Source organism: Theropithecus gelada, chromosome 7b (genome assembly GCF_003255815.1).
Source record: "Theropithecus gelada isolate Dixy chromosome 7b, Tgel_1.0, whole genome shotgun sequence".
NCBI classification, from domain to species: Eukaryota; Metazoa; Chordata; class Mammalia; order Primates; family Cercopithecidae; genus Theropithecus; species Theropithecus gelada.
This window is the reverse complement of record NC_037675.1, coordinates 51,414,879-51,433,838: the sequence shown is the minus strand read 5'-3', so window position 1 is coordinate 51,433,838 and position 18,960 is coordinate 51,414,879. Positions and strand designations below refer to the sequence as shown.

Genomic DNA, 18,960 nt, shown 5'->3' with positions numbered 1-18,960 from the left:
CCTGGGCTCAAGTAGTTCTCCTGCCTCAGCCTCCCAAAGTGCTGAGATTACAGGCATGAGCCACTGTACCTGGCCAGCAGAGCAAGTTTTAAAACTGGCCAGGTGTCATAACTCAAGCTTGTTGTAATCCCAGTACTCTGGGAGGCCGAGGCAGGAGGATCATTTGAGACCAGCCTGGATAATGTAGTCGGACCTTGTCTTTACTAAAAATAAATTTCAAAAAATTAACCTGGCATGATGGCACATACCTGGAGTTCCAGCTACTGGAGAGGCTGAGATGGGGGGAGTACTTGAGCCCAGGAGATGAGCCAGCAGTCAGCTGTGATCTTGCCACTGCACTCCAACCTGGGTGACAGAGCATGAACTTAGCTTAAAAAAAAAAAAAAAAAAAAGTTTTAAAACTGAAGGTGCTTTCTTATTGCTTTTCTCTTGGATTATGGGGAAAGCCACTTTCAGAGTGGAGTTTCAATTTTTTTTCCTTTTCTGTAGTATTTCCCTTTGGTCACCCAGCCTTCAGGAAAATCTGACACTTGGATACTGCCTATGTGTGGTGGCAGAAAGTGGAGAGGCCGGTATAGGACACATACCTGCCCCACATTCACTTATCGTTCCCATGGTAGAGTCCTAGGTTGATCTTAAAGGCAGCTTTGATGATTGACAGATGATTGGCCTAAGTTGTAGGAGAATTAACCAGCTTACCAGGTTAAACATTGGGGTTGCGTATGGGAGGGCTTCAGACTCAAAAATTGATGGAAGTGCCGGCCGGGCATGGTGCTCATGCATGTAATCCCAGCACTTTGAAAGACCGAGAGGCAGGTAGATCACCTGAGGTCAAGAGTTCGAGATCAGCCTGGCCAACATGGTGAAACGCTGTCTGCACTAAAAACACAAAAATTAGCCAGGTGTGGTGGTGTGCGCCTGTAATCCCAGCACTTGGTAGGTTAAAGCAGGAGAATTGCTTGAACCTGGGAGGCGGAGTTGCAGTGAGACGAGATCTTGCCGCTGCACACCAGCCTGGGCAACAGAATGACACTCCGTCTCAAAAAAAAAAAAATCTGATAGAAGTGCTGCTTCATTGATCTGGTTAATGTGATCAGGGATAACATAGGATCCAAGCTAATTCTGCCACTTAGCAATTCAGAGCTATGCAGTTAGATAAAGATCTCTGTCCAGCCCTGTGAAATATGAGCAGAGGAGCAGAGGTAGGGGTGGGTGGGTGGGTGCGTGGGTGTGTGTGTGTGTGTGAGAGAGAGAGAGAGAGGGAGAGAGGAAGAGACAGACAGAGAGACAGACAGAGAGAAAGGGTGAAGGTTGTTAGTAGGTTTGTAATTCTTGGTAAAAGGCTGGAGGGGAATCTATTACTTTATTTTTTTACTAGTGTCTCCAAAGGACAGATATAACTTTCCAGATAGCCTTGAAAAATGTGACTGTTATTCTGCAACAAAAAACAAAAACAAAAACAAACAAAAAACAAAACTCCTCATTTTTCACACTCCCCTGAGGTTCCTGGCAAGAAGCGTGAGATTCTATAGAGAGAGAGCCCGGGTTTTGCCTGTTCAGCTGCCCCTGGTCAGGAGCTTGTGTGTGAATCTCCTCAGAAACTCTTCTCCAACCACAGGACACTTCCCTTGACCCTGATTCATCCATGAGTCCCCAGAGTATTTTGCTACCATCTTTCCAAACAATCCATGCCAATCATTGATTATGATTAGGAATGTGGCCACGCAGACCCCCTCAGATCACCCTGTCCCTCTTCTGATTGAAGATTTGCCTCAGCATCACTTGGGGGGTACTTTCTGGACTAACAGAAGCCAGAGGGAGAAGGCTGCGCTCCTGCCTCTGCTGCTGACTGGCTGTGAGTTCTGAGGCAGGTCCCTCAGTCTGAGTTTGTTTTTTCACCTGTGAGACAGGGATGATGATAGTGGTGGTGGTGACATTTGGGTTTTTAAATTTTTTTTATTTATTTTGAGACAGAGTTTCCCCTCTGTCACCCAGGCTGGAGTGCAGTGGCATGATCTCGGCTCACTGCCACCTCTGCCATCTGGATTCAAGCGTTTCTTGTGCCTCAGCCTCCCGAGTAGCTGGGATTACAGGTGCACGGCACCACACCTGACTGATTTTTGTATTTTTATACAGTCGGGGTTTTGCCATGTTGGCCAGGCTGGTCTAAACCCCCTGACCTTAAGTGATTCACCTGCCTCGGCCTCCCAAAGTGCCGGGATTACATGCATGAGCCACCACGCCTGGCCTGGTGGTGACATTTGTTATGTTCACCCGTGGAGGTCTTAGGTTCTCCAACAGTAAGATAGATGTCAGAGCCAAATGTCAACTTGAAATCTGGATGGAAATGTGAGTTCCTGTGGGTATTTCTCACAGTTGACAAACGACTTGATTTCTTCTTTCCCCTTCTCAGCAGTGTACCACATTTGAAAAGAATAAATGGGGCTTCTGGACTTTCAGCTACCTTTGCTTCCAGCAGCTGTCTGCAGATCTACTGCATCTCTGCATGAGCAGGGTTCTCAGCCCCCGCTGCATGGCAGGGGGTGGAGATAGACTCTGAATCCGCTCCCCTCGGTCTCCCAGGCTGGCTTCCTTTCAGGCCCTAGCTGATCCTGGACCAGATCTTATCAATCTTCTCCCCTCCTGCTTTCTCTTCACAGAAGGTGACCCAAAACAAGCAGTCATCATCTCTCCTTATCTGCATGTGGCCGGCCAGGCCATGCGGCAGGTGCTCTGGGCACCAGCTGCCCATCGTTATATAGAGGAGCAAGTTCCTGAAGGGAGTGGCTACTACAGGACAGAACCTGGGACATGCCAAGTATTTGATACCAATTATTATTACTCTTCTTACTGGAGTATAGTGGAGTGACCTGGTTTTGCAAATGTGTTTCCTTTCATTCCTTCAACCTATCAAATGAAACAACTCCTCAGCTCAAAACTCTGATTTCATTGTTCCTAAAAGAATTTAGGGTTGTAGATCTTCCCAGGCTGGCTGCAAATGCTATTTTGGTCTGTGGGAGCTCCAGGACCTGATTGAAAGCAGCCCAGCCCATGAGAAGCTCTGCTGTAGAGGATCAGGCAGCATTGGGACCTTGGGCTTCCAGGGTGCCAAGGTCTCACAAAGCCTGGCCCCTGGGACAGGGCTCCCTCCAAGCCTGAACCTCAGGGGAAGGCTCAGCAGTCACAGCCACCAGTGTTTCAGCTGCCAGCGCTGCTCAGAGGGGGAAGTGCTGCTGCTGCCTGGAGGGGCGCAGCCCCGAAGGTTACGGAAGACGTGGGCAGAGAATGTGGAAAATCACCCAGAGATTGCTGCTCACACTTCATGTCTTCAGAGCATCACCTCTCATTTTATAGCTGGAGAGATGGGGCGCACAGCCAGGGAAAGCCAGGAACAGGTTCCGGCTTCCATCACTCAGATACTCAGGAATCCCTGGGTACCCCCCACTGATTCACACTGCTCTGAGCTGTCCATGGCATCGAACCATTTGCCCACTGATGCTTCCTCCCTCCAGGGACGCTGTCGATCTTCAACAAGGGAGGATCCCAGATACTCACCACGGGCATTCATTTTATATAAGTCCCAACTGTGGCCCAGGGGTCGGTCCTTGAACCTTATTCAGATTTACCTATGACTTTATCTGCACTCACATAAGCACTAGGGGGACAAGAAGCTGTTACTCCAGTCCCTCTCTCCAGATGCCTCCATTTTAAAGACTTTGTTCTGTTTGTTAACAGTGTAGATCTACTGACTTTTTGTGTGTCTATTTTAACTCACAAATTCCACAGCCTCCTCCTTGAAGACAAGAATGGCATCTTCTTTGCATCTTGCACCATCCTCACACTTATTGCTCAGGAATATTTGATTATCCAGTTCCATAATTAATCCATCTGTCTTTCCTTGAGCACCTACAATGTGAATTCTAGGTTCTACAGAGAATGCAAAAATGAGTAGACATGAATGGAGAGTGGGGCAAAAGAGTGGAGAAAGAGTAATAGCTTACTTCATAAAGTTTGGTAGGTAAGAGGAGAGAGGCTGTGCACAGGGAGGGGAGGTTGTGGTTGAAGATAAATGGAGGTGACTAGGGGGTGGATAATTGATGGAGCAAAGGGTGGTAGAGCCTGGAGGGAAGAAATGGGAACCTGAGCACAGGCAGATTGATTCCAGAAAAAAAGAGTCACCTCTTCAGCAAGACTAATGGAAGAGGGAGGGAAGTGAAGGTGGGGAGGGAAAGGAGAACAGAAGGAGATGTGGCTAAATTTGGACACAGATGTGAAAGAGAAAGTGACTCGCCGTAATGTCCTCAGGTTTTCACTGTTGAATGAAGGAGGGGACGTAAGCCCCAACATTAACATACCAGAGTTGACAAGGATCCATTGCTGGGATGATTGGGGGTGGCGTATGTGACTCAGAAATGGCCATGTGGCCTGACTGGGGGAGATCAAGGGAAAAGGAGGAGAAAGGAGAGCAAAGCTGGGGAAATAGGAATTATCTCTAGGGCCATCTTTTCTTTCCTCTCCCACTCACACCCCATGTATCAGGATCCTGAATCGGGCCTTGCCCAAGTTCTGAAGTCCTCTCTCCTTCCCTCATGGTGTAATTTGCTGGCTACGTCACTACTTGCTGTTACTGGTTCAGTAGCTGCTCCTGGCTTTGTGTGCTTTCCTTTCTCAAGTACCAGTGTGATATTCTTAGAAGATGGGAGAGGCGCAGTTAGATTTTGGTTCGCATAGTCTGTGACACTTTGTTATGGCAGCCCCAACAAACTAATACAATAATCTTACAGCTACATTTTAAAAAGTATGAGATATTACCTGGGTGTGGTGGCATATGCCTGTAACCCAACTACTCAGGAGGCTGAGGCATGAGAATCTCTTGAACCCAGGAGGCAAAGGTTACAGTGAGCCAAGATCACACCACTGAACTCCAGCTGGGGCCATAGAGAGAGACTCTGTCTCAAAAAAATAAATAAATAAATAATAAAATATAAAAATTAAAGTATGAAATATATTTCATCAGCATTTTAAGGATTGTTTGATATGTCAAAAACTGGGTTATAGAGTAGTTTAGACCCTATAAATAAACTAATCATAAATAAATTCAAGAAGAAGATATTTACTTAACAAAAGACAACATTAAACATTTATTCAAATTCATCTACTCTTTTCATGAAAAATATTTCTTAAAACAAGGTTTTGTTAACTATGGCAGAGTAGTCATTAATTTCCAGCAACCCTGGCTTCTTCCCCTGTTAGCACATGGGATTAAATTATCCCCTGTGAAGGGACTGGTGTTTTGGGACATGGGACATTGTCTTAACCCAGGCAACTATAACACATATACTGCAGACTGGGTGGCTTAGACCAGGGGTCCCCAGTTCTTGGGCCGTGAACTGCTACTGGTCCATGGCCTGTTAAGACCTGGGGTGCCGAGCAGGAGGTGAGCAGCACTCCAGTGAGCCCCGCCTCCTGCCAGATCAGCCGTGGCATCAGATTCTCACAGGAGCGCAAACCCTACTGTGAACTGTCATGTGAGGGATCGAGGTTGTGCACTCCTTATGAGACTTTAATGCCTCCCACCACCGGCCCGTGGACAAATTGTCCTCCACAAAACGAGTCCCTGGTGTCAAAAAGATTGGGGACCGCTGGCTTAGACAACAGAAATTTTGTTATTTAACTTTTCACAGTTCTCGAGGCTGGAAAGTCCGAGATCAAGGTGCCTGCATCTGGCGTCTAGCGCGGTCCCTATTCCTGGTTTCCAGGTGGGTGTCTTCTTGCTGTGTTCTCACTTGGCAGAGAAAAAAGAGAGAGCAAACTCTTGTGTCTTTTTATAAGGGCACTAATACCATTCATGAGCCTGCCACCCTCATCATCCAGTTACCTCCCGAAGGCCCTGCCTTCTAATACCATCCTCATAAACCTGCCACCGTCATAACCCAGTCACCTCCCAAAGGCCCTGCCTCCTAATACCATCATATTGGAGGTTAGGATTTCAACATGGAATTTGGGGAGACCACAAACATCCAGTACATAACAAGTGCCTATAATAGAAATTCCTCTCACACTCTTTGAGTGCACACCATGCAGTGTGCTAGACGTCACTCCCAAATGTCATTCCCTGAATTCTCACAACAGGCCTAGGAGATAGGTAGGTATTCCACGGCACATACAAGAATATCAGAACTTAAAGTGGTTAAATAACGGTCTGCAGTTACAGCACTAATCATTAGGGAGAGTGCTCCCTAGTTCTGATAGAGCAGGTGTAGATCCCAGCTCTGCTGCATCCCTGCTGTGTGACCTTGGCAGGCAGCTCAACTTCTCTCTACCTCAGTTTCTTCATTTGTAAAGCAGAGACATGGTACTATGCACCTCATGGGGTTGTTGAACAGATTAAATGAGATAATATATCTTCTTGGCACAAAGCCTGGCACATACAAAGTCCTCTAATGTTAGCTATTACTATTGCTTTAAGAAATATGGTAAGTACAAGTAATATCAGACACTCTATAGCAGTATTTACAAAGAGCTTTCTGTTTTGTCAGATGAGGAAACCAAGGCTGAGAGAAGTTAAGTGATTCAGTTGGGGCCCCCCAGCCAGTAAGTGGTGGGAAGGGGACTCAACCCAGCCTTTTGGCTCCCAGCGGGGCAGAGCTGCAAACTTCTGACAGCCACTGCACTAGTCAATGTCCTTGAAATAGTCAAAGCTCCTATCTCAGCTTAAAAGTCATGTCTGTGTGTGTATGAATTTACTGTGGAGGAGGGAAATGGCTCAGACTCTTATCCTGTTGTGTAAAGTTCTTCTTGCTTTACATCTCTGCTAGTCAGGGTTCTCCAAAGAAACCGAAACAATAGGATGTGTATAGAGAGAGAGAAATTGATTTTAAGGAATTGGCTCATGTGGTGGAGGCTGGTCAGTCCAAAATTTACAGGGTGGGCCAGCAGCTGAAGACCCAGTAAAGAGCTAATGTTGCAGTTGGGGTCTGAAGGCTGTTTGCTAGCAGACTCCTTGCTCAGGAGAGGCTAGGCTTCTGTTCCATTCAGGCTTTCAGATGATTGGTGAGGCTTACCAGACGTTATGGAGGGCCATCTGCTTTACTGAAAGTCAACCAATTTAAATGTCAATGTCATCTAAAAACACCCTCACCTGGAACACCCACAATCATGTTTGACCAAATATCTGGGCACTCTGACCCAGTCAAATTGACATGTAAAATTAACCATCACAATATCTTTGCCCAGCTCCATCAAGAGCTGGCTGAGAGATCTTATGCAAGGTACTGACCTTAACTCCCACTCACCACATGCCCTGGAAAGATGAAAAAGTGCTGTAGGATAAGGTTGAGTCTTTGAACCCAACCCTCCCATCCTTTTTCTTTCAGAAGAAGAATGCTGTTAATGAAGCAATTCACTTTGTTTCATTTTCAGTCAGTCCACTTGTGATATCAGGCTGGTAGGTGAACCTTTGTTTTTTTTCTTTCCTCATTTCTTTTGATACGGTGGTAATGTTTTACTTTCATATTAACTACAAGCTTGCATGCAATTAAAGGAACCAGGGAGGGAAGCTGTGTTTATAATCTTCTCTTTAATTATGGTACTTGTTTAACATTAGCTAAGCCTAGCTCATTTTTTTTTAAAGTCAATTTTATCGAGGTAGAACTGCTGATTGCAAAAGTAGGTTTTAAAAACATTCCATATCTGTATAGAAATGGTATAAAACTAAAAATTAAATTCTGTGAAAACTGAAATCGCACCATCTTGAACGTCAGGGAAAGGACATACTTTGTAAACTGGTCTTGGTGGTGTGCCCAAAGTGCAGGGGCAAAATTTAGCCTTTTTTTTTTTTTTTTTAAGGCCAGTCAAGTGAAGCAGTGGGAGTGGAGAAGGAATAAAGAAATCTGTAACTGGTTGTGATCAATTAGTTGTAAACACCACTGCACTCAGACCAGCCAAAAATTAGCCTCTTAAGTGTTAAAACTATAAAACAAAAAGCATGAGGCAGCAGGTTTGTGAAAGTTTTAAAATTACCTCCAGTAATTTAAATTTAAATAGCTTAATTAAATTATTAGGTAAACCTGCCAAGGCTAGTAAGCAGAAATTCTCACCCAGTAACCAATGCAAGTAATAATTCTAATGGAATACTCAGCTGGCCAGATATCTGAAGTGTGGCAATGGAAGGACTCTGGACTCTAATGAATAAACTAACCACCTTTTATTTATATGGCACTCTAAGGTTTTGAAAGGACCTTCATTGATATTAATCTTGTTTATTTCATTCTTACAACCACCTACTGCCATAAGACAGCCAGATCTCTTTCTCTCCATTGAGACCAAGAGGGGTCCAAGGTCATACAGCTGCAAAGTGGCAGGGAACAGAACAGACTGAGATCATCTTTCCTCTGCATCATTAGTCCAAGGTCTTTGTTGGGTGCCTTGGAGTCCAAGGGTGGGTGGAGAAGAATGATGGACAGAATCATGATAGAAGAGAATTATGGCCATTCTTGCAATTGGCCCATCTCAAAGAAAAATAGAGAAGTTCATCCAAAATGGTATTGCCATTTCGGGTCATATAAATGTGCAGGCCTGCACATTTACTCCGCAGAATGAGACAACACAGAAGAAGAAAAAAAAAAAAAAAGAGAGGGGAGGAGCACTTTAACAGAATTTAAATATTACTGTCTTTTTCGCGAATAACGACCAAAAAACTCCCCAACCTTGAGGAATGGCAGTGGAGGAGGGCAAGGCAAAGAGTGCCGCTGGGGACAGTTTTCTGCCTCGGAGGAGCGAGTCACACCGCCAGAGCTGTGAAAGATGAATCACATCTGTTATATCAGGACTTGGTACAGATTTCCTGGGAAACTTGTCACTGAGGATATAACAGAGATGACTGTTCTTTTGGGGAGATGAGCATTTTCTGGAGGGAATAGTCTAAATCAATTTGGGGTTAAGTGGCAAATTAAGATGAAAATTAAACGAGTGTAATATGGCTTTTGTGGGCTGTGTTCACCTCTCCAGGAGGTCAGCATGGTCAAACTATGTAAAAGAGAAAATGTCAGACTTGGTCGCAAAAGTGAAAAGGGATGATATTTTTGATCTCACCTTCCTTGACAGGAGGGGCTCTTTTTAAAATCGAGATGACACCTCTCCATTTACAAGGCACTCCCCTGTGTATCATTTATGCTCTACCAAGCAGATGCATGGTTCCTGTTTTCTAGATGAGATAGCTTAGGGCCACAGCTAAAGGCACACACCGGGCCTGTAGCTCAAAGCCCGTGTCCTCTCCACTCCATCACGAGGCCAACCCACTCAGTCTCTAGATGGGGGCAGAGAGGCTGATGCAATGACTTATTGGCTCATTGTTATGAAGGTAACCAAACATATTGTTCTGCCCAGACACGCGAGAGTCCTGGTCAAACTAAGACAATTGGTCACCCTACTTCTGTGTTTTCATTAGTACTCATAGGAGATTCTACAAGAACCACACTGAATGCTAAGACATTTTAGGACACAGCTATATATGCATGGGATTTGCGTGTGGTTTCATTCTACCCAAACAGTATTTGCCAGCATTTTAAAATTTACTCTTAGTCTCCTAAGATTGCCATTTTGATTTATTTTCCTTCTTCACTTCTTTATAGTTCCTCATTGTTATTGTCTCAGATCACCAAAAAGGGGACAGGGAGAAGGAGTGGAAGCAAGGAAAAATAAGGGAGAGAAATTCACTGGACCCCATTGTTTACAGTGTGGTCTTGGCTCTGGTGCGTCGAGGACCCATCTATAGCAGGAATTCCCAAACCTGAACATGGTGGTGGGGAGCCTCTAAGACAGCCCCCAGGATTCCCACCTCTTGCCATTCATGCTCTTGGGTAATTCTCTTCCCTCTTCCCTTGAGTAGATTTGTCTTCAGGGCTCACTTTTGTGTTTGTGCTTCACCTCCACCCCTCACTTCTCTCTTTCTCTCCCTCTCTCCCCTTCCCTTTTTCCCTGCCTCCATCTCATTTCTAACCCTGGGAAAGGCCAGATGCTGTGCTGTGAGCAGACGTATAGACAGGTCCTTGTGGTGAGGAGCTGATGTTTCCGGGCCCCAAGGTCTGCTGAGGCCCAGTTAGGTGAGCTTGGAAGCAGACCCCGTAGCACCAGCGAAGGCTTGAGATGACAAACATCTTGACTGCAGCGCCATGAAAGACCACGAGCCAGGATCATCAGGCCAAGTCAGTCCCAAAGTCCTCACCCATATAAACTACAAGATGATACATATTGCTGGTTTTCAGCCTTTTTAGGGTAAGTTGTTCAGAAGCAGTAGATAACTAATACAAATGTATATCAGAACCACTTAGATAACAACTTAATAAAATGTGTATTCTGGGCCGCACCCCCAGAGATACTATTCAACAGATGTGGCCTGAGATCTTTGCCTTTTCACCAGGAATCCCAGGAGAATCTGAACTGAACAAATTTCTGCTTGAGAGCACACAGAATAAACTCTCACCTGGGAAGGCCTGGCCAGAGGAAAGACCGTAAGGAAGGGAGAATTGCTGGATAAAAACAAGATGCCCAGTTATATTTAAATTTCAGATAAATAACAAATAATGTTTTAGTCTTAAATCTACCCCAGGCAGTATGTGGGACATATTTACATAGAAACAGGATTTGCCGATTATCTGAAATTCACATGTAACTGAGTGTTCTGTATTTCTGTTTGCTAAATACCATCCAGAGGCCCCACAGGAAGTGAAGGCCCAGTGGGAAGTAAAGTGGTGCCTCCCTTTCCCAGATGGCAGGATTTTTTTCCTTCAGGACATGGAGGCCTGGGCTTTTCCTTCCTGTGGGGAGATGGCCTCCAATGGCCTCGAAGTCTTGGTGTCCTTCTCCCTGAGGAGCTGCAGGTTGCCCAGGATGGGTCCTGCCCCTCCCACTTCAAAGACTCCCACCAGATTGAGTCACTCCTGGATGTTCTGGTGGGAGCGTTTTGAGGAATCCCCCACACAGCCCCACCTCGCCTCCAAGAGGCTGGAGACCCCACAGGTGGGCACGGTGTTGGTGGCCAGCACATTGGTGGCCGTGGCCGGTGGGTGAGCAAGGAGACTGGTTCAGTCAGTGGACCTCATGCCTGGTGGGTGCCGCCCATGGCACTGGGAACTTCCTTGCTCCTTTTGGTGCTGTTGGCACAGCCTTTCCAGAGCAGTGAATGAATGCCAGGCTCCTCCCACACCCCTCCAGGAACACAGGCCAACACAGCTGCTCTATTAAATGTGTGCACTTCTTATTCCGAGTATGTCTGAGTCTCTGATGAGCTCTATTTATTGCAGCCCTCAGCCCTGTAAAGAGGAGGATGGTTCCAAAGAGCCCTGAATGCAGGCGGTTTTACAAAATCAGCCTCTCACTTCTTTGTATATACTTTCTTGTCACAGGAACAGCCTTAATTTTGATGTTTATTTTGAACTACGAAATATAAGATGAATGAGAGTATGAGTGTATGTATGTGTGTGTGTGAGTGAGAGAGAGAAAGACAGAGAGAGAGATTGGCTGGATAGACTGAAATGCTTAAGGCAGGGATGGAAGATGAAGACTGAGAAAATGTGTGGCTGTGGTAGAATCAGAAACTTTAATATGTGCTTTGAAACCAGACCTGAAAGTGAGGTCACATCACTCTGCTCTTGTTCAGCCTTGCTCAGTGGCCTGATGCAAGCCAAAAACCCACAGAAGGGGAACTCCGCTCAGTCTCTCTCCTGAGAGAAACTCTGGAGGGGTCTGACATTTTGAGAGCAAGGAGGAGGTTTGGAATCAAGTGTACAGAAGCTCTGTTTGTCCTGGAGGCTCTTAAAGGCTCCAGGAGAACTTTTTGGGTGCTGCTTTATATTAATAAAACCAGCATGGCTGAAAGAAAACATATTCAAAAAGTAGAATCTGGTGCCACTGCACATCTTGTACATCAGGAAGAATCCCATGTTCCTGGACCCCCACCCCTGGTGTAGCGGACTTGGAAGACTGGAGAAGACCATGAAGCTACATTTACAGGGTGTTATAGAGCCAGAAGATACTTTAATAATCTAGGCTAGGGACCAGTGCTGTGTCTTCTGCCTATAATCCTAGCACTTTTAGGGACCAAAGTGGGAGGATTGCTTGAGCCCTGGAATTCAAGACCAGCCTGGACAACATAGCAAGACTCTGTCTCTACAAAAAGTAAAAATTAGCAGGGCAGGTGGTGCAGGCCTGTAGTTACAGTACTCAGGAAGCTGAGGCAGGAGGATCGCTTGAGCTCAGGAAATCGAGGCTGCAGTGAGCACTCCAGCCTGGGTGACAGAACGAGACCCTATCTCTAACAAACAAATACAAGAAATCCAGACCAGGTTCCTGTCTAACGAAGAAGAAGCAAGGCTCCCACTTTGGCCTTCGGTTTGACTTCTCTGGGCATCTGAAAAATTAGTAGCAACCTCACAGATGTATTGTGAAGATTAAGTGCAATGATGTATATAAAGCCCTTGGCACTTTGCACTCAGTAAGTGGGAGCTGTTATTTCACGGGTTCTGTGTGCTTGAGTGTGTGGTGGTGAGGTTGGGGTGGGCGGGGGGAGCGGTTTCAGCACAGTACAAAAAAGAGCTCAGCTTCCTGAGACAGGGTTCTTATATATTTAGAGTCTTTTTAATTGGAAAGGACAAAATAGGACATTTAATTCAGTCCCTTTGTTTTAGAGCTGAGGAAACTGAGCTCCAGACAAGTGAGGGCTTGCTCAGGATCCCACGACGGCCTCCTGTTCGGGAATCCTGTATCATGCCTACACAGCAGGGAAACTGCTGTGCTTTTAGCCCAGAAACTCCACTGCGAGTCATTTAGGCAGCAGCAGAGGGGAGTTCCCGCACCGCAGACCGAGTGCTTGGCTGGATCTTTTCAGAGACCACCAGCACCGTCACGGTGGGCCCCTGAACTTTTGTAAATCAAAGAAAGTGCTACATAGAATTACATCCAAAGGCAAGTCTGGATTTGAAATTAATGACTGTGGGATTCAGAAATGATTTTGAGATGAAATGAATAGTTCAAGAAAATTTGCATTGCAGTAGACAGCATTGCTTAGGAAAACTCCTCCGTAGAATCTCAGAGACAAAGATCATGTCTGTTATTTTAATTCATAGCCTCAGGGGGCTTGGAGAGAGGAGGAAGAGTGAGAGTTCTGAAGCTCGTTTTTTTTTTTTGTTTTTTTTTTTTGAGACAGTCTCGCTCTGTCACCCAGGCTGGAACGCCATGGTGCGATCTCAGCTCACTGCAACCTCTGCCTCCTAGGTTCGAGTGATTCTCCTGCCTCAACCTCCTAAGTAGCTGGGACTACAGGTATGAGCCACCACGCCCAGCTAGTTTTTGTATTTTTAGTAGAGACAGTGTTTCACCATGTTGACCAGGATGGTCTTGATCTCCTGACCTCGTGATCTGCCCGCCTCAGCCTCCCAAAGTGCTGGGATTACAGGCGTGAGCCACAGCTGTGCAGAAATAGGACTGTTTTCTCTTTCTGAAGTAGATTAGCTTTTAGATATATAGCAATGTCTAGCATTGGTCAAGCGCTTGGTATGTATTTTACTTATTTGTTTAATCTTCACAACAACCTTGGGAGATAGGTGCTAGAATTATCCCATTTACAGATAAGAACACTGAGACCAGAGAGTAGCTTATTCATGGTCAAATAGCTAGTAAACGGCAGCATCAGGACCAAATCTCTGATTCTGGCTTCAGAGCCATTCTCTACCCTCTTAAGTAAGTCCAAGTACCAAACCTATGAGACTAAGAACTATTAAACATTCCTGTGCACCTGTACATTTCATCACATTACTATCCCAAGGTTAAGGGTATGGAGCTGAATCCTCTTGGTGCCTAACACCCTAGTCTGCCCTACCATACTGTTGGTCTAGAAATTCTGCAGAAACGTGGGTGGGATCTTTTATTTTCTAATCTCCAGTGCTCAGCCCTTACTTTATGGCTGCTGGAAGAAAAGCAGGAACTAGCTCTGCTCTTTAGTCCATAAATGGCATAAGGAGGCAGCACCAGGCTTAGTATTAATAGTTTTTTGTTGTTGTTGTTTGTTTTCTTTTTGAGACAGTCTTGCTCTTTCGCCCAGAGCTGGAGTGCAATGGAGCCATCTTGGCTCACTGCAACCTCTGCCTCCCGGGTTCAAGCAATTCTCCTGCCTTAGCCTCCCAAGTAGCTGGGATTACAGGTACCTGCCACCATGCAGGGTTTTTTTTTTTTTTTTTTTTTTTTTTGTATTTTTAGTAGAGACAGGGTTTCCCCATGTTGGCCAGGCTGGGCTTGAACTCCTGACTTCAGGTGATCCACCTGTCTCAGGTGATCCACCACGGCTAGTCTGGATGTATATGAATTTGTCATATATTGAAGAATACTTCAGACCAGGTGCAGTGGCTCACACCTGTAATCCCAGCATTATGGGAGACCAAGACAGGCAGATCACCTGAGGTCAGGAGTTCGAGACCAGCCTGGCCAACATGGTGAAACTCTGTTTGTATTAAAAATATAAAAATTACCCAGGCACGGTGGCAGGTGCCTGTAATCCCAACTATTCGAGAGGCTGCAGTAGAAGAATTGCTTGAACCCAGGATGCAGTGAGCAGAGATCACACCACTGTACTCCAGCCTGGGTGACAGAGCAAGACTCCATCTCAAAAGAAAAAAAAAGAATATTTCTATTGTGTCTCATCTTACAGATAATGCTGAAATGAATATTTACATACATGTGTGTTTTTGTCTTGGACTGATTTCGTTGTTATTTATGAAAAAAATCCTAGAAGTGGAATTGTTAGGTCAAAGAATATTTGTATTCTAAATTTTAATTGATATTTGCACCTGCCACAAAGAGGTTGCACCAGTTTGCTCTCAGTGAGAAGGAATTTTCAATGCTGAGTCTAACCATCCTTGTCATCTGACTAGAGTTTTATATACCTAACATACAGCTTTGCTGTGTGGTATGACAGGTAAATCAGATGATAAATATATTAAACAAACGGACACATTTGTCAAAATGTTTTGAATTGCTTAATGGGAAAGAGTGTGAGAGCCTGATGTATCTCTGGCAATGACACTCTTGTGGCAGAGAAGAATCGGGTGTGGCTTTCATGTCTGGTAACTTGCAAATGGTCACTTGTGCAAGATATTTACCATATTTCACTGGGACCTCCTAACGTTATACTGTTTTGATCTAAACCCAGGTTGGTAAAGAAAATGCATATGGGCCGGGCGCGGTGGCTCAAGCCTGTAATCCCAGCACTTTGGGAGGCCGAGACGGGTGGATCACGAGGTCAGGAGATCGAGACCATCCTGGCTAACACGGTGAAACCCCGTCTCTACTAAAAAATACAAAAAACTAGCCGGGCGAGGTGGCGGGCGCCTGTAGTCCCAGCTACTCGGGAGCCTGAGGCAGGAGAATGGCGGGAACCCGGGAGGCGGAGCTTGCAGTGAGCTGAGATCCGGCCACAGCACTCCAGCCTGGGCGACAGAGCGAGACTCCGTCTCAAAAAAAAAAAAAAAAAAAAAAAGAAAATGCATATGATATGAACTTACATACCTCCCTGAATGCTACATCAGAGAAGCATATAGAATTCAACTCTATAAAATCCACCTTCCCCTCTGAAATGTACATCTCAAGGTGTGTGCTCCTGACTCAGGTTAACCTAAACTTACTTGACTTTCTTCATCAAAGCCACCTGAGAATTCAGTAATTCCTTTGCGTTTGTGGCTTTTAAAGATTCCCACCTCAGCTGGAGGGTTTAGTGTGTAGATCATTAACACCTGAGACTTTTGGGCCCCACCTGAAGTTGTACAGTGGTAGAGAAACACAACTGGCTGCAAACGTATCAGCCTGAGCATTTAAAGTTGTTAGCCACAGTAAGCTTTGTAGATTAGCTATGAACTCGTGAGTTCTGTCCTTATCTGTCATTACCAAGGATGGTAAAAAGTCAACTATATTATAAACCTAGTCTGTATCTGGTATGACTTTACGCTCCCCATCTTAACAAGGCGCAGACGAGTAGGTGACACCTAACCTAATGAAAAAATCATTTTTAGATGCTAGAAAATAAATTTCCTGCTGAGTTAGGCCCAGATCATTCTATTAACAAAATGTACTGAAATATGAAAAAGCATACAGCAGCGGGGCACAGGCAAATTGGAGTAGAAAAGAGTAGACAAAGGGACTAGCAGGCAAGCTGTTATAGCAATTCAGGAAGAAGATGGTGAATGTCTAGACTAAGGTAGTCCTAGCAAAAGCAGAAGGGAGGTAGCCAATCTGAAGAGCCGGGCGTGGTGGCTCACGCCTGTAATCCCAGCACTTTGGGAGGCTGAGGCAGGTGGATCACTTGAGGTCAGGAGTTCGAGACCAGCCTGGCTAACATGGTGAAACCCTGACTCTACTAAAAATACAAAAAAATTAAAAAATAAGTAGTCGGGCATGGTGGTGCACACCTGTAATCCCAGCTACTCGAGAGGCTGAGAGGCAGGAGAATCACTTGAACCTGGGAGGCGGAGGTTTCAGTGAGCCAAGACTGCCCCACTGCACTCCAGCCTGGGCAACAGAGTGAGTGAGACTCCATCTCAAAACAAAAAAGATAAGTAGCAAATTTGGGAGCCACCAAAGGAAGGCTAAATCAGGACGAAGGTAAGATGTAGTGCAAAGAGCTCAGGCTAGATTCTGACCTCTATCTCACAGTTGAGTGACCTCAAGGCCCCGAATCATTCATTCGGAGCCTCTGTTTTTGCACCTGTAAAATTAGGAGAGGGTGGGCCGTAAGTCCATTGAGTGTCCTTAGAAGAGAAAGGAGAGGGAAATTTGAGACACATGGTCATGTGATGATGGAGACAGAGATTGGGGTGATGGGTCTATAAGCCAGGGAACGCAAGGGTTGCCAGCAGCCGCCGGAGGCTGGAGAGAGGCATGGCAGGGACTCCCCCTCTGAGCCTTCAGAAGGAATCAACCCAGCCGACACCTTGATTTCAGACTTCTGTCCTCCAGAGCCGGGAAAGGATACACTTCTGTTGTTTTAAGGCACTGAGTTTGTGGTAATTTGTCACAGAAGCCCTAGGAAATGAACATACCATCAAGCTGGGAAGCCTTGGCAAGAGGGGTTGCCGGTCCAGGGTCACCACGGCTGTTCACCCGCGCCTGTCCTCAGGGGCCACGTTCTCCCCGAGGCATCCATGCTGGCTTTGGAAGCTCGTGGTACAGTTTCTCAGGAGCATCCTCGTGTTTTGATAATGCTGCTCTCCTCTCAGAAACTAGAGTGAGTACGAGTTGATTCCAAATTACATTTAAACACTTTCTCACTTGCCTCAAGGTTTTTTCCTTGGGGAAAAGTCCTGAACACTCTCATTCCCTGGGGCCATTAAATTTCGCTTGTTTTATAATCAACATAGCAGTTATGTGACAGTTGACAAAGCAAACCAAGGCACACGATCTGTCTCTAGCTGTTGCTTAGAATGGTGATTCTCAAACTGGGCACACCAGAATCCTATAGAAGGCTTGTTAAAATACTGGCTCCCTTCCCTCTACCCCTGTCCTCCCACCTGTTTCTGATTCAGTAGGTCACGGATTTCTCATTTCTAACAAGCTCCCACATGGTGGGCGGTGTCATTGATACTGGCCCCTGTTATACTCAAAACCAGAAGGACTCTCAAACTTTATGGCACATTAGGATTGCATAGGGAACTCCCAAACATCCCATGCCAACGCTGCACCCCATGCCTCTTAAATCAGAATCTCTGAGGGTGAAACTTGGGCATCAGTCATTTTTAAAACTCCTCAGATGATTGTTTTTTTTCTGGTTTGGGTGGAGGGGGACAGGGTCTCACTCTGTTGCCCAGGCTGGAGTGCAGTGCCACAGTCTTGGCTCACTGCAGCCTTGACCTCCTGGGCTCAAGTGATCCTCCCACCTCAGTCTCCCAGTAGCTAGAATTACAGGCTTGCACTACCACACCCAGCTAATTTTATTTTATTCTATTTTTGTAGACATGAGGTCTCACTATGCTTCCCAGGCTTGTCTTAAACTCCTGGGCTCAAGTGGTCCTCCCGTCTCAGTCTCCCAAAGTGTTGAGATGACAGGCATGAGCCACAGGGCCCAGCTATCAAATGATTTCAATAGCCGATCAAATAAAGAAAAAACAGTGGCTTAGTGGCCCTCCCTTCCTCCTCTCAGCCAATCCCAGAGAAGCTGGAGGGCTGGGAGCTACCCTGGCTAGGCTTGGGGCCCATCTCTCAAATCCAGGATTGGGGCCCAGCCTTGGAGTGAGGAAAGAAGACAGAAACCAGGATTCCAAGGAGGTAGCACCTTCTGTGGCCACTGCCTGTGGGCTCAATCTGGGGGCTCAGCAAGAGAGAGATGCTAGAGCTTGGTCCAATGGCCTGGGTGCAAAAAGTCCCCTTCTGCCACTCTCCTGGCTTTATGAATCTGATTTCTGTGGCTTCACTCCTCTTTGCTCTCCTTTCCTTATCTATAAAGTGGGGATAATAAAACTGCCTACCACAAAGCAAAGCTGTAAAAGATTAGAGAAAGCAATGTACTTAAAGTACCTTGCCCAGGTGGTTTAAAAGAGAGAGCTCAGCAAATGCTCATTTCCCTTTCTCACCTGCCCTCCATGTGTTTCCTCCTCCTTCACTCTGAACTGAGCAGGAGAAAGAGACACAGGCCCACTCATCCTTTGCTTCTAGTTTCACAGCCAGAGTTTGGGGCCTGACATCTTAGTCTCGCTATTTTTCCTACTAAAAGAGATCGTTAGGACTACCTTTTTTTGGTTTGTTTATTATTCCGAGATTCCTTTAAAATACACATGTGTGTCCCTCCTTTGTAAGTGGAAGTGTACTTTATACCTTTTTCTCCAGTTTGCTTTTTTTCACGAATCTTTTTTTTTCTTTGAGATAGAGTGTTGCTGTTATTGCCCAGGCTGGAGTGCAATGGCACAACTTGGCTCACTGCAA

The 18,960-nt window shown here is 45.7% G+C and overlaps 1 pseudogene; it reads left to right on the top strand.

The window, feature by feature from the left end:
* Positions 1-2,266: 2,266 nt before the first annotated feature.
* Positions 2,267-11,276, top strand: LOC112628393 (annotated as a pseudogene).
* The last annotated feature ends 7,684 nt before the right edge of the window (positions 11,277-18,960 follow it).